The sequence below is a fragment of the Leucopleurus acutus genome (assembly GCF_964270905.1).
Source record: "Leucopleurus acutus genome assembly, chromosome: 2".
NCBI lineage: Eukaryota > Metazoa > Chordata > Mammalia > Artiodactyla > Delphinidae > Leucopleurus > Leucopleurus acutus.
Genome location: NC_139143.1, coordinates 137,692,443 through 137,707,425, shown reverse-complemented (window position 1 = coordinate 137,707,425; position 14,983 = coordinate 137,692,443). Strand labels below are relative to the sequence as shown.

Sequence of the window (14,983 nt, the reverse complement as noted above, 5' to 3'; positions counted from 1 at the left end):
AAGTAGTGTCACAGCCCAACAATTAGTGAGGCTGAAAGAGTAAAACGCCTGGTTGAATTATATTAAGACAAAAGATGAACATATGATTTATACATATTGATGAGCAACCACGAATACATCACATATGCTTTCCAGCTCTACTTCACAGTGTTACCTCTTCGGTGCATGGATTTGCTGATTCCATCTCCCTGACCTCAATCATTCATGCAATAAATATTTACTTAGGGTCTACTATATTCCAAGACCTCTTCTAGATGTCCAGGAAATGAAGATAAATAAGACCTGGTCCCTATCCTCAAAGTGCTCGTGATCAAACATGGCAAGAATACTTCATATCTGCCTAACATTCAGTAATTTTCTATGGCTTTCTGCTTTAGTTTTCACAAGAACCCCTATGGGGCTGTCAATGAATTACTCATTAATTCATCACAAAAGGATTCTGGAATATGTTAGGTATCATTAGCCCATTTTACAGAAAGAAAATAAAAATCTAAGAGAGGTTAGGTGATTTACCTGATCATACCACTAAGTTACATTGAACCTGAGTTCAAATCCATGTCAAACGACTGAACCTAGTGTTTTTCTCTACCCCAACCTAGCCATTCAACTCCATCAAGGGAATATTCAGTTTACACAATTTATGCAAACGAAGTTTCTGAAAACATCTACTTTTTGCTTAAAATTTTTAGTTTTCTCAGCATCTCAGATCATGAAGCAGAAGCCTGTGGGAGTTTTATGATTTAAGAAAAACTAGCAAAAAGAATGTCTTTTATTGTTCTTGCTCTGAGTGCTAAGAATATACTCAAATTGATGACACTAATGATGATTACATATTTATCACACCTGTGAGGTGTTTTCACTAAAGTTATGTCAATTTTACAGTTAGGATGAAGGATTGTTAACAACCTTTGGAATGCCTTTTAAAAAATCAACACATACACATCACTTGCTTTAAAATTATCTGTACCTTTGAGATGTACCCTGAAGTCATCTTCAAGGATGATGGACATTTCTTTTTAAAAGATTTATTTATTTTTATCTCTCGCTGCGTTGGGTCTTAGTTGGCACGTGGATCTTCGTTGAGGCACGTAGGATCTTTCATTGCGGCTCACAGGCTCTTCCTTGTGGTGTACAGGCTTCTCTCTAGTTGTGGCAGGAGGATTTTCTCTTCTCAGGTTGTGGTGCGTGGGTTCCACAGTGCGTGAGCTCTGTAGTTTGCAGCACGCAGGCTCTAGTTGAGGCGCGCAAGCTCCGTAGTTGTGGTGCGCGCGGGCTTAGTTGCCCCGCGGCATGTGGGAATCTTAGTTCCCCAACCAGGGATCGAACCCTTGTCCCCTGCATTGTAAGGCGGATTCTTTACCACTGGACCACCAGGGAAGTCCCAGGGATGATGTACTTTTAACAAAAAGGACAAAAAGATTCTGAAACTAGAATTCAGGCTTCAGAATAATCAACTTATTAAAGCCATGAGTCACTCATTTTTTTTCCATGTCAGTCATAAGTTCTCAAGTTATTTCAATATGCGTGTAACTTGACAGATATTTGAAAAATAACTGTTTTCAATTAGGCATTTGCTCAGTTTCAAAGACTCATTATATGCAAATTAGATATTAGCTCTCTACTTCAAATAAGTCAGAGAGATCAATCAATTCTTTAGATCAGCACAGGTCAGAAAATAGCAGAGTACAGTGAGCCTAGCTCAACTGTTAAGTTTATGCGCTATGAAACTGACCTCATCTTCAGAAAAGGAATATCCAGTGAAACAATCCACCCACACACAAATTAAAACAACATTCTCTGAAGTGCAAAAATATGTAACAGTTAAAGAGGTCATCGCTTAGGTCTTAGCCAACTGATGTAATACAGAGTTGAAACACGAGAGGGCAATGAAGATTAAAAAAAAAATTGGATCCCTTAACCTAAGGTTCCTGGAAATAGTCGCACATTTTACCCAAATTATAAACATCTGTTACATGAACAAAGCTATTGTGATTATTTGAGAATGAAATTTTAGATAGCTGATACATCAAAAAGGATAAAAAGATTACCACCGAACAATTCCCAGCCACAAGTTTTGTCAGTTTTGGAAAAGAGGAATACTTACTGTGAGATACTAGAGGGTAAGTAAGTATGGGGACAAATAAATAACTCTGATATACTTAGTAGTTATTAGACTGTTTTTCACAAAGACTGAGTACTAATGCAACTGAATGTCTAAATATGAAGTCAACAAACCCGAACTTAATGTTTGTAATGTACTACAAAGTTGAAATTCACTCTATTAGCCATGACCAAAAATCAGACAACTAAAGATTTTTGGTACAAAAAGTAATGAGTATTTCCTTTACTTCCTTATTTTTCTCTCATTTCTTTTTCTACCTAAACTGGGCGTGGGGGGATAGGGCGGGGAGCCTAGAGGCCAAGTAATAACAAAAACCAAACTGCCATTACTCTGTGATTTTCTCAGAATAACTCTAAAGCAGTTTAAAGGAAGAAAAAAATGTGGGTTTTCAGAACTGTATTTTATAAATACTAGTAAACACTTAAAATGTTTTCTTTCTTCATGGAAATTATTTCTTATACATGCGCATTTAAAAAACTAAATCTATCAGAAACACTTCTTTTTCAGCAGATTTTTCTTTAAAAAATTGACTTATTTTAATTTTAAAACGAATGATGGCAGGTGCTAATGCTACGGTATGGAAGTATACTGCACAGTGAGACGGGAAGAAAAAGATAATGACGTAAAATGCTTTCCTCCAGAGATCAACCTGATTTTACACTCAGTTCTTCTATGATGAAAATGATACAAGAACAATTTCTTCGTGATGCATGCACCAAATATTATCAACTAGAAAACCAAGTACTACTGGCAAACTGGTATACGAACAATGTGCTTTTAGACCTTGTGGAGTGCAAATGCACACACAAAAAACATGTCCCGTCTCTCTTATCAATAGACCGAGAGTGAAAATACAGTGATTTTGAACTTTTAAGTATCTGATTATAGATTAAATAACTGGAGGAACCATGAAATGAACTGCTGGCATGTAAAATATCTGACAATACTTTAAAATTAAAATAGTTTAAACAGGTTAATTTCAATCCACTGGTCTTTTACTAAAGTGTGATGTTTTTTTCTTCCCCAACTTGAAAACCACAATCCAACTCAGTGACATTATAAAATGTGCACATTTGACCAAACTGTCATGTTATAAAAATGTACTGTCAACAGAAAGTGCTAAATGTCAACTACTGCTTTGTCAGAAATACAGAGAACGCATACCTGCGTTTCATGGCAAAGCTTTGCTGGTAATAGTGTTCGAAAACTAACTTGTGCCGAGATTAGTAGGAAATCAGGAATAAGGGGGTTACACCATTTTTTCTTTCCTTAGGAGAAATAAATCAGCTAAAACGGCAAGGAAAAGCCAAGGACGACTGCCTTGGCCAAGTCAGCCCCAATTCTCACAGAGAAGCATTAACTGGGAGTAATTGCAGAGGGGGTGACATTGTTTTACCCATTCCAAGCACTGGCCTCTAAACAGTTACGCTGCATAACCTCAGCAGGTCATGAAGGAAAAACCTAACACAGAAGGTCTCTATACAATAATGCGGAGACAGAAAGAGAAACGAACTGGTGGGGATTTTAGTCCAAAAAGGCTCCAGGAGACTAAAAATCTAAAATAAATGGACCATCCCACTTCATGCTTAATAGAATATAATATTCGATTCTATGGGCCTTTCCCCTTTACATGTGTACTCAGAATACACACTTGTGGTCCAACTGTCTACTTCTTTCACTGTTGGATTTTGCTCGAGATTTAATTTTTTTCCCCAGATTTTGGATTTCTGTCTGCTCACAAGTCAATTTTATTCCGTCTCACCTCTGTTATCATACCCTTTTAGAATAACCAATCTAAAATATACCAGCTGACTTCAAAATGACCCACCCCTAGCTAGTCTCTCTAAAAACCCTGGGTGTCTCCAATTAATCTATGATTTCCTCATGACTGGCAGCACTGCCATTTAGAAATGCTGGGTCTTACCTCTCAAATTCCCTTAACGGACAGCTAAAGGGGGCGATACCAAAGACGTGCACTGACCTCTACTTCTAGAGCCTTGGGCTGTTCCGGAAACACAACCACACTCCTCTTTTCTGCAGAGTCCACCATTCTCAGAGCTTCTATTCCTACACCTGGAAAAGGAACACATTTCTACTTGTAACACATAGAAAAGGAACACATTTCTACTTGTAACACAGAGGTACTGCACTCATTATGAAGTGCTATATCTTAAACTGTGATTTACTTTGGTACTGTTTACATCTGATTTCCTCAAATCAACAGCATTGTTCCTGAAGTCAGAGACTGCTGTCTTCATGTCCTTCCACAACATTCATCACAGTCCTTTCCATAGAGTGCAAGCTCAACAAATACTTGCCTAATTCATTGACAAACTTCTTCATTTCCCAGGGATTCTCGAAATAGCTTATCAACAAACGTACATGCTTAATTCCTCTCTCTGTATGTCAACCGGCAAGATACTTGACAGTCTGTCCTCTACAAAATGAGGGGAGAGTACTAAATGCCCAAGTCCCTTCCACTGCCATTACTGAATCTCATTAGATAAAACCAAACTCCAAAGATAGCAACATCTCCATTCAGGTCGACATTTATACTTTTTGTCGGAGGAAAAGGGTCAGGAACCTTGTGGGCCCAATTACCACCAATGGAGCTATGAAGTGAGGGCAGAAAGTGAATGCAAAGAAAGAGAAAATAAACAAAGGTGGGTGGCATCACTAAGATGCCACCAGGTGTCATGACTGTTACAGTACCACGAACTGTTCTCTGATATATTTTGGCATGCCCAGGAACCTTTTACAAAAGCAGCTCTGGCCAGATATGTGGATCGCTAAGTTTTCCCAAGACACCCCTACCAGCCCTTCCAGCACCCGGGACGTCTTTATTGACCTTCCTGCGCAGGGCACGCCTCCTGCATAGAAATCTGCAGGGCAGTCACTATTAGTCTCATATACTGTGATAGTTAACTCTCGGAGCTCCCAAATCTCCAAATGGAAAATAGCAGGGGCAAGTAAATGGTTGACAAACATGAAGGAACTGTATTTCACGCAGTCACCTCTTTTGAAATTAATCCAGGGAGAAAAAGGAGCAATGCTACAGGCCAGTGGTGTCCCAGAAAAGTAAAAAGCAAGCTATGTATGTAATTTTAGATATTCCAGTAGTCACATTTTGAAAAAACTAAAAAATAAACAGGTTAAAGTGACGTTAACCATAAATTTCATTTAACACAATATACCCAAAATATTTTCATTGGAACATGTAATCGATATAAACATTAGTGAGATATTTTACTCTTTTTTTGTACTAAGTCTTTGAAATCCAGAGCATATTCACTTATAACGCATGTCAACTCGAACACTAAACCTTCATCAGAAATACTCAATCTGAATTTAGATTTCATAAAAGTTACAGCTTAAAAAGTAGATGTACATACCCAACTTGTTTCCAAACACAACGAAGTTTTCCAAAAACTGAATGGAACACCAATTTTTGATTTAAAAATCGACTTATCACCCTACCCAGATTTCAGGTGCTTGACAGCCACACGTGGCTAGTGGCTACTGCATTAATGCAGGTAGAGAAAGTCCTGTCATCCGGACTTTTCTTCAAACCGGAACCCTTCACCCAGCAGGTCATTCTACAGCACCCACCAGGTACTCAAATTATGCCAAGTATTTTCTGCCTTACTTCTAATCCTTATGGTCGTTAATACTTCAGCGATGATCATTTATTAAGCAGCCCTTCCTAAAGACTGAAACAACTCTTTCTGCTCAGAGAATTCAGGGAAAAAAATGGAGACATCATGATTCAAAGATATGGAGTTAATTTTCGAGGTAAAGGTGGAAAATCCTGACATCGTTAATTCTTTGTCCAGGATATTAGTCACCCTGCAAAAGTTACAGGCATCGTTTATAGTAAGCCTCTCAACTTCCATACTCACAACAGCTGTCACTGCATCCTCAGATTCCTCGCCTTCAAAAGCTCCCTCCCCACCAACAACCTCCTCCATCTCTAGCACACTCTCTAGAGCACATTCTAGGAGCCCCTCTTTAATTCATTCTGAAAAGTACTTGTTACTGTTGACATACCGAAACACATGAATAATTCAATGAAGAATCTAGAACCATCTGATTAATCATTCATCGGTCTAGGTACCCAACTGACCTTGAGAAAAGCATTTCGTGAATATACGTGGAAAGTATCCCCATACCCTTCCCCCAAAGAACCAATTACTACGAACACTACAGCTTTCTCTACCCATGTCAAAGTTCAGTGTTCCTCCTGCAGCTGATTTAAAAGTTGATCTTCTAAAAGGAGCTGGATTCCTAAGGTAGTTCTATTTTGAGCCTTCTTCCTGTTCTGAAGCTAAAGTTGGAAGGGCTTAGGTGGTGATGTCATGGAAGGGAGACTGTTGGCTTTCACAGAAGGGTCTCCTCCTGCAACTCTGGGGATGTTCATGTGGGGGACACCAGCGGGAATGTGCACCTCTCGTCGCTTTCCCCTCCCTCCCTTTTGAGTCCCAGCTATTCATTAGCCAGCAAGAAAACAAGTTCAAATAAGCATGCAAACATATTTACATATTTTACTTGTTAAGCGTCTCAAAAATGAAAAGACCAAGGAGAAGGAAAATGCCTCGCACCAGGAAAAAGGGGTGACAATCCACCCCCCCATCCGCACCTCCCTAAGTATCTATCATAGGACTAGGGTCAAAGGGTAGGGGGGAGCAGCTGATAAGAAGAAAAAAGGGATTATAAATCCAGCAAGCTTGAAGAGGGAAATGCTGTTGGGGATACTCAGGACAGAAGGAAGACCCCTGGCTCCCTTCTCTTCCACTGTTTTCCCCTCCCTTTTGGAATGGAGGAGATTTAGGGCAGGGTGTGCCTTCTGCTTGGGAGGCGTGTTTGGCTCTGGAGAACCAAGAGGGGCCAGGGTGGAGCCCAGAAAAAGAGAGCCAGAGACTGGCTGCTTAGGCCAGATTCTGGACTAAGCTCTTAGCGGAAGAATAAAGGGGGCTGTGGCGGAAGAGCAGACGATTCCATTGGAAGACCCACTGGGGAATGCAGAACGCACACTAAATCCAAGGGGACCACGTCTCTCTCAATCTAAACCCAGCAGTTAGTTGCCGGGTGGTGGGGTGCAGGTCCAGAGGCAAGAGAAAATCCCAACACATCTGTAGACCACAACTTGCCGGGGTGGGGGGATGGGCGTGCCCAGCGCAATCAGCAGGTGAAAGCAGCACTTTCTGGCCAATTCTGGGATGGGATGGTTGGCTAAGAGCTTTGGGGAACACAGGATTTCCCGGTTTCTCAGCTCACCTCTCTTCCAAAGCGAGGAATAAACACAGGTGTGGTCCTTCTCCAAGAAGGTGGCAGCCGGCCTGCGGGTAGCTGAGTGAGGGAAAAGATTCCTTGGCCGCGGGAAGGCAGGGAGAAGCCCTGGGGTTAGCTACGGCCGGGAACAGGCGGTCTCCGCCAAGTCCCCTCCCCCTTCTTGAAAAGCGACCGGGACCGGCATAAATTACAGCCACGCACCCCCCTCCCCAATTACGCTTCTAATAAAAGAAACAGCCTCTCATGTCTAAATAAAAACTGAAAGCTCTGGCTGATGGAAATAAACAGGTGAGCCCCGAAAGGAAGCGGGAAAAGATTGGGGATAGGAGAATGAACGTGCAGAGAAATCCAGTCTTCCCCGCCCTCCCCGCAAACCCCTCCTCTATCGCTCTGGAGAATCTGCGTGGCAGGTTGTAAGCTAAAAATGCCACTCTGACAGACCCCGTCTCCCCGCCCCGCGCCCATTCTCCCTCCTACCCCAGGGTCCAGCGTCCCGGCCTCGTGGTAGCGCCCGGTGCCCGCGCCGCGCAGGGCTCACCCTCACCCCGGACCGCCACCGCCGCCGCCGGGACTCCGGTCTTCCTCTCTCCTCCCTCCCTCCTCCTCCTCCGCCTCCTCCTCGCAGACTCCTCCCGCCGGATCCTTCATGTAAACAACATCCAGGCTCTATTTACAGTCGCCGCCGGACGGCGAGGGACCCACGCCAGCTGCCTGGAAGCAGGCGGGGGTGGGGGAAAAGCGAGTGCGCAACATTTACACATACCCGCCCCGCCCCTCCGCGCCGCCGGCCCGCCAGGGGACCTGAGCGGGGCACCGGGGGTCTCCCCGCGCCCTTGTCCAACCTGCGTCGCTCCTGACACCCCAGCGAGGGCCAGAGGGAAACCGCGCAAATGCCGATGGGCGAGGTCACCCCCACCCCCAACCCGCAGGAAAAAAACACACCCCAAGCACAACAGACCCAGCCCAGCAATACCCTCCAAGTCCGTGCGAGAGTGCGGGGTCCCAGCTCGCTCAGTGCCACCGCCCCGGCGCCCCGCCGCCGCCGCCCACCCCGAGGTGGCGAGCTGCGTGCGGTCCCCCGCGGCGGCTGCAGGCAGCCGCCCAGCGCCGGACAGCGGCGCGCCCTCGGCCCCCGCCCGGCCCGCCCTCGGCCCGCCCCCCGCGCGGCCGCCGAGCCGGCCGAGCCCCGCGGCGGCGTGTGCGTGTGCGCGCGTCGCGGCCGGCCTCGCCGGAACAGCTCTCCTCGGCCCCCGGCTTCCCGTGCCCCCGGGCGGGCGGGTGGCGGGCTCTGACGCCGCGAGACCCGGCCAGGAGCGGCCCGGCCAGCGCTCCACCGCGCCGCAGGGGCGCGCACACGGACGTAGACACTCGGCGCACGGAGCCCCGCGCGGCCGCACGCCTCCCGCCGGCGCTCGGCTTGGCGCACGCACCGCCACCCCCTCGCCCGGCACGCCGCCCCCACACCCACCTGCGCCCCCGGGGGTCTCGGGCCCCCCTTCCTTTGTTCTTCAAGCTATTTGCATGAGGATTATCTAATGACGCAGCAAGGATACAACGTGCTCGCCACAACGTGACCGTCGCCATTTTTCTGTTTTTATTCTATCTCTGCCATGTGATAGATTGGGGGGGTGGGGGTTGGAAAAGAGAGAGACAGGATTAAAAAAAAAAAAAAAACTTCCGGGTCTCATGACCGGGAAGGGAGAAAAACAAAAGAGACAAGACACAACTCCAGGGGAATGATGTGTGCGCGCGCGCGCGACTGCGCGCCCTTGCCTCGTCTGCTCAGAGGAGGGAGGCTCCCGCAGTGGGCAGGGAGCATCCTCCCACCTCGGGAGCCCTGTGCCCCCGGAGGGTCCAGCTCGAACCCTGTAGCCGTGGCGGTCGCGGGTCCCGGTCTCACACCCGCCGCCAACGCTCTGCGAAGCTGTCAGCTTGGTCCCTTCCTCTGGCCGCCTCCACATGCCGATCCACCCCAGAGCTCGCGCTCTCCCTCCCGGGCGGGTGTACCGTTCTGGGTTACGTGCAGAGAAGTCTCACTAACACCGTGAAGGAGGAAATGATCAAATTTAAAGGCTACTGTATTTCCCAAGTTTTAAAATAGTTTGCTTCCATGATGTTCTGCATAACAACCGCGTGGCAACACACTAGGCAGAATCTAATATTGGTTCGAATCCTTCCTTCCTCTCTTTCTCTACCCCCTTTTCTCTCTCTTCCCAAAGCGGGACACACCCTTGTGTGGTGGTCCGTGGGGTTTGTTACGTGGGGACGGACGTTTCATCGCGGATTGACTTATTTAGAAAGAAAATTTTAATAAATGGTTGTTCAGGGTCATTGTTTAAGAAGACAGTTGCATGGAGCAAGGTGGATTCGTGTTACACTCATCTCATTCACATTCAGAGGGCGTGATAGGCATTTCATTCTCTCCCAAGTCTCGTGTTCACGGGTTGCTGAAAAAAGTATTTGGGAACTCTGCCACATTTTTCAGTGAGATATAGAATTTTGTGCTTTTGTTTACTACTGTATTTCCTTCGGGCACTTTCACTTTTGTTTCTCTTGAGTTTCCTTTCTGGTTTCTTGTCCTATTTAGTAATTCTGAGCAGAAATGGACTTAAGAGTTGGTTCGGGTTTCTCACTTTACAGGCGAAGAAACTGAGGCCCTGCGTAGTGAGGAGTTGCCCCAGGTGACACATTTAATTCGAATTGAGCCCTACTCACCTGATATATCTGGTAGTGGGGTGGCGATGGAAAGTGGGGAGGGGGGACGGGAGTTAACTTAGCGACGACGTATAGCAGCAATTCTGCTTTGTGAAATTCATAACCTAGAAATTAAAGATGGAGAACACTTACCAGATCATTCACGTCTTAGGACTGGTGTGAACTGATTGCTTCTTCAAACCCCCCTTCCTTGTGCCTTGACTCCAGTATATCTGTTAATTCAGGTTCTCCTTCCCCTTTCCATGCGACAGTTTGCCGTCTCACTAAACAACCCTACATGATTGCTATGAAGTAATTTTATTAGAATCACAGAGATGACCACTCCCCCTTTGTGCACCCACTGTGTCCCTTTTATATTTATTTCCTGGTGCCTTTCACACTTCATTGTACAGGACAGTTGATGTACCTCCCTGAACTAGAGGGTAAGCTTTGAGGGTCACGGCCATGTTCATCTTATATCTCCCATGTTTAGCACCCTGCCTGGCAGTGAATGAACCAGTGAAGGTCTGAAGAGGATTTTTTCCATAATTCCATCCTGACCATTTCTAGGAAATTTCTTCCATGTTTTTGGTGAAAGCGGAACACTGGAGATGCTTTTTGATTCTTACACCTCTGCGGACCATTTTTTGGCTTCTAATTTACAGAGCCAAGAAAAACATAATTTGCTTTCTCAATTTTTTTTATTAAACCAACTGCTATCTCCCCTCTTTTTACCATATCTGGTTCCTCTTCAAATTCCATCTAATTCATATAATTAGTTATGCCAACACTTGCCCTTTGAGTTTTGCTTTCATAGACTCCAAAAGTTTTACTTTCGTAGACTTTCAGTTTGGTGAGGTTCAAATTGATTTTACTCTGCTCAGCCTGGAATTAAATGATCAGAGGCAGCATTCTTTATGAGACTCGGATTCTTCCTGGAACCCAGTGAACTAAGTAAGGAGGCTGGCAGTTGAGCAAGCTGAAGAGGGCTTCCGGAAAGATGTCAGCATCTGGACAAAAAGTGCACATTTGCAACTTTAAAGGATTGGAGAATAGCTGATATATGTAATTACAGCTTGGAGAAGGATCTGGACTGTCACAGGTGAGCTCAGACACATCCAGATCGATGAGGTTCCATTGCATATCTGAGCATGAACTGAACGTATTCCTTTGGATAGGGCAGACAAGCTGATATTACTGATCGTAACATCTAAAGTTCATATGTTTCATCCCAGATAATAACAGTGTGATAATAATTTTAAGGGCAACAGTAACAACTTCCAGCAAGGTGGAGATGAAGCCTAATTTTATGTCATGTCATGTGCTCCCTTAAATACAAAGCTCAACAGAGAAAAAAGGGACACAGCTCAAAAATATAGGGAATACCTCTATACCTCTTGTCTTCCACATCCGTGCACTCACATCATTATATTCTTTATCACACTTTAGTCCTCTGGGGTATTACATAGTTGCTGATAAAAGAGAACTCTTATAGGCACTCCAACAATCTTCTTTCATCTCTCCAATACACAGTTGCAAAATGCCAACTCTTGGTGTGTGAGATGAACTTTGGAATCAGGTCCTAATCTCAGCTCTGCCAAATCTATTAGCTGTGTCATCCTGGGTAAATTATTCATCAGTTCTGATTCTCTGTTTCTTTATGCATAAAATGAGGATTACAACACCTACCTCAAAGAGGAGTTTTTAGGACTGAAATTTAATCAAAATTTAATAAAATATATGTAAAGACCTCTCATGGTACTTGGAACATAATTTTTAATAACAAGTAGCTGTAATAATGTTGTTATTGTATTTACCCCATGCACTTTTTAGAATTATTCTATCCCTTTTGGCTTCCTACTCTTGACCCTTCAACAAAACTGCTATTGGTAAAAGTTCTGTGACTATGAAGATAGATAAGAATAAAGTCCTGCCTTCAAGTTCACACTTCAGCCTTGGAAAAGATACATATGCCAGTAACTATACTGATACTGGAGGACTGAAGACAAGTACTTGGTTCATACCACTTTATGATGATCTACCTGAGAAATACTTAATTAAGATCTAGATTTATTAACAGTCAGGCACTGACAATACTTGCGGAAGCAGTTAGGAAAATACCAAACAAAACACCTCAAAAGAAAAAAAAACCCGCTCATTTTCACACAAATGAGGAAAATTACATTTAAAACTCCCTCTAATCAGCATCATTATGCAGCTTTTGAAAAGTTTTCTGGTCCCATAGATGAGGCAGGGCTTCTTTTGCCAGGTTGTGAAAAATATGCCAGGTTGTACCTTTGATGTAATGTTGGATAAATGTAGTTAATAGGAAGCACTTCTGGTTGTTAATTAATTAGATCGCTTTAATCAAGAACTATTTTCTGAGAAACTTATTCCCAGCCCTGGGTCAGATGCTAAGGAAACAAAGATGGTGAAGATAGACTTTGTCCTTAAGGAACTCATTCAACAAGTGTTTATTGATTACCTTCTGGGATGTGATGGTGAGCAAGACATGAGCTTACTACATGGAGATGGATATATACACATATCTTTCCAGCTTCCTCAAGAAGTATGTGACAGGCACAGGGTTTGGGCAAGACAAAATATATCTATTCCTTGCCCCACCCCAAAAGTTTTTTGTTCCTTGAAACAAAGAGCAGCTCTGGAAAGAATAGTTTGGTCGCTGTTGCCCACGTGAACCTGGAAATCTCGCTAGCATTAGGCAGAATTGTGAAGTGAGCAGTTATTTTCAATTCTCCTTGAGTCTGGGCTATTTAAATAGCTTTCTGGTCTCTCAGTTCCTGTCTTTCTGAACTATTTTGTTCTTCAAAGGGCTACTCTAATGGTGATTCTAAAATACAAACCCGATTATATTATTCCCCTGCTTAAAATTTTTCATGGTTCCTCATTATCTGCCCAGCATAGCACATAAGGTTTTTCGTGGTCTTGCCCTGCCAAGCCTTCTAGCCACATCCTCCAGAAGACCCACATTTAGGAGTGCCAGATTTAGTAAATACAACTACCGGCTGCCCAGTTTAATGTAAGTTTCGGATAAACAACAATTTTTTGGTATACATGTGTCCCCAATATTGCATGAGACATACTTATACTAAAATATTCATTGTTTATCTGAAATCCTGATTTAAAGGGGCATCTTGTATTTTACCTGGCAGCCCTCACTACCCATGCCAGCCAGATTAATTAACTTGCCATTCCCCACTGGTCTCTTCATGCCTTTATCAGTGCTTGAGAGCCTCTCCATCCTGCCCCTTATCCACATGATATTCTCCTGCTGCTTCTTCAAAAGCCGGTTATGGGCTCTGTAACTCTGCAAGGGTGAGCTTAGAATCCAGTGTGCTGGGGATGAGCCTGGCCACCTGTGAGCCTTGTTTAATACCTGGGCTTCTGCCCTAGTTCCTGTTCATCTTTTCCATTCTCCCTCATGAAACTGGAGTTCTGCCCTGAACCTCCGTTTATTTGGCTGGGACCCACACGTGGTTTTGCACCCTTGCCAATTCTCTCCCTGGGGCTGTGGGGCTAGATCTTTTCTCCCAGCTGCTGGCTGGGCTCCTGACTAAACTAAATAGATCATTGAAACCTGTCTGAGATTCTGTCACCTTCCTGTCTTGCCTACTACAAAGGCTGAACAAGAGACTCAAATAAGATGAAGTTTGTGAAAGTGGATTGTAAATTATAAAGTCTCCATGATGGTAATTTACGTTAGAAACTAATTTCAAGCTCTTCACCTGGTTCTATAAAGGAAAGCTTCTCTCTAAAGTTCTCTGGATTTCCCCTGTGTCAGGCATATATGCCTGGTGATATATGATGCGGAAAATGATGTGGAAATTTTCCAAACGTCCTCTAATTTTGATTAGTGCATTCAACCACTCTGGCTATTGCATTATGAATGGATCTAGACTAGTGGCTTTAATTTTTAAAATTTTAATTTTATGATCCAGGATGTACCTCTTCATAATGGAAACCAAGGTCTCGTGAACTATGTCATAATCTGAGTGTGTGTATTGATCTGATATTTTCTCTTCTATTTCATCTTCTAAAAATTGGTGGACTTCCTTGGTGGCGCAGTGGTTAAGAATCCACCTGCCAATGCAGGGGACACAGGTTCGATCCCTGGTCCGGGAAGACCCCACATGCCGCGGAGCAACTAAGCCCATGCGCCACAACTACTGAGCCTGTGCTCTAGAGCCCGCGAGCACAACTACTGAGCCCACAGGCCTAGAGCCCACACAACCCAACAAAGAGTAGCCCCTGCTCACTGCAAGTAGCGAAAGAGTGCACACAGTGACAAAGACCCAATGCAGCCAAAAATAAAATTAATTAATTAATTTTAAAAAAATTGGTTAACCCACGATATTAATTTCATAACCCACGAATAGGTTGTGACTTGCATTTTGCTAAGCGCTGGTCTGCACAATCCATGACGTTTCCTGTATTATCCAACTGACCAGGACAGCTGTCAAATGTCAGCGTCATGTGGTGCAGTCCCCAATAGGAACCACCTTGCCTGCAAGTTGAGCCCACCTCACTGAGATAAGTCACAGTTGTCCCTTTTGATAACATCAGTAAGCAGAGTGCTGCAGCCAGACTTTCTAACCTGCCTGGGGTTAATATACAAAATTTCTGGCAAGGCCATTTATAAAGAGGGATAGCTCAAAATTATCACAAATGGCAACTACATTCATTTCAGGATAGAGGGATATTGTTTGGGGGCTAATTCTTTCTCAAACTTAAAAAAAAATCATTCCTGGTTGGGTAAAAGAGTCTTCTAGTTTTCTGAGATTCCACATTGATTTCGTAGTTAAATGTAAATGAAAGCTCTCTCACTCACTGCTATGATTTGGCTTTACTCTCCTTTCC

At 44.1% G+C, this 14,983-nt stretch overlaps 1 protein-coding gene across 5 annotated transcripts in view; it reads right to left on the bottom strand.

The window, feature by feature from the left end:
- JAK1 (Janus kinase 1) overlaps window positions 1-9,344 on the bottom strand; it is a 234,087-nt gene extending 224,743 nt beyond the window's left edge. The window contains exons 1-3 of one of the 5 annotated variants that reach the window (XM_082833853.1): window positions 8,880-9,344; window positions 7,397-7,468; window positions 4,104-4,195 (exon numbers count right to left, since the gene is read on the bottom strand). The gene's annotated coding sequence lies outside the window, so the exon portion shown is untranslated. Of the gene's footprint in view, window positions 1-4,103; window positions 4,196-7,396; window positions 7,469-7,888; window positions 7,980-8,384; window positions 8,425-8,879 lie in introns of those variants that run through there. The other 4 variants (XM_082833854.1, XM_082833851.1, XM_082833855.1 and 1 more) reach the window with 4 other exon arrangements.
- Window positions 9,345-14,983: the final 5,639 nt, after the last annotated feature.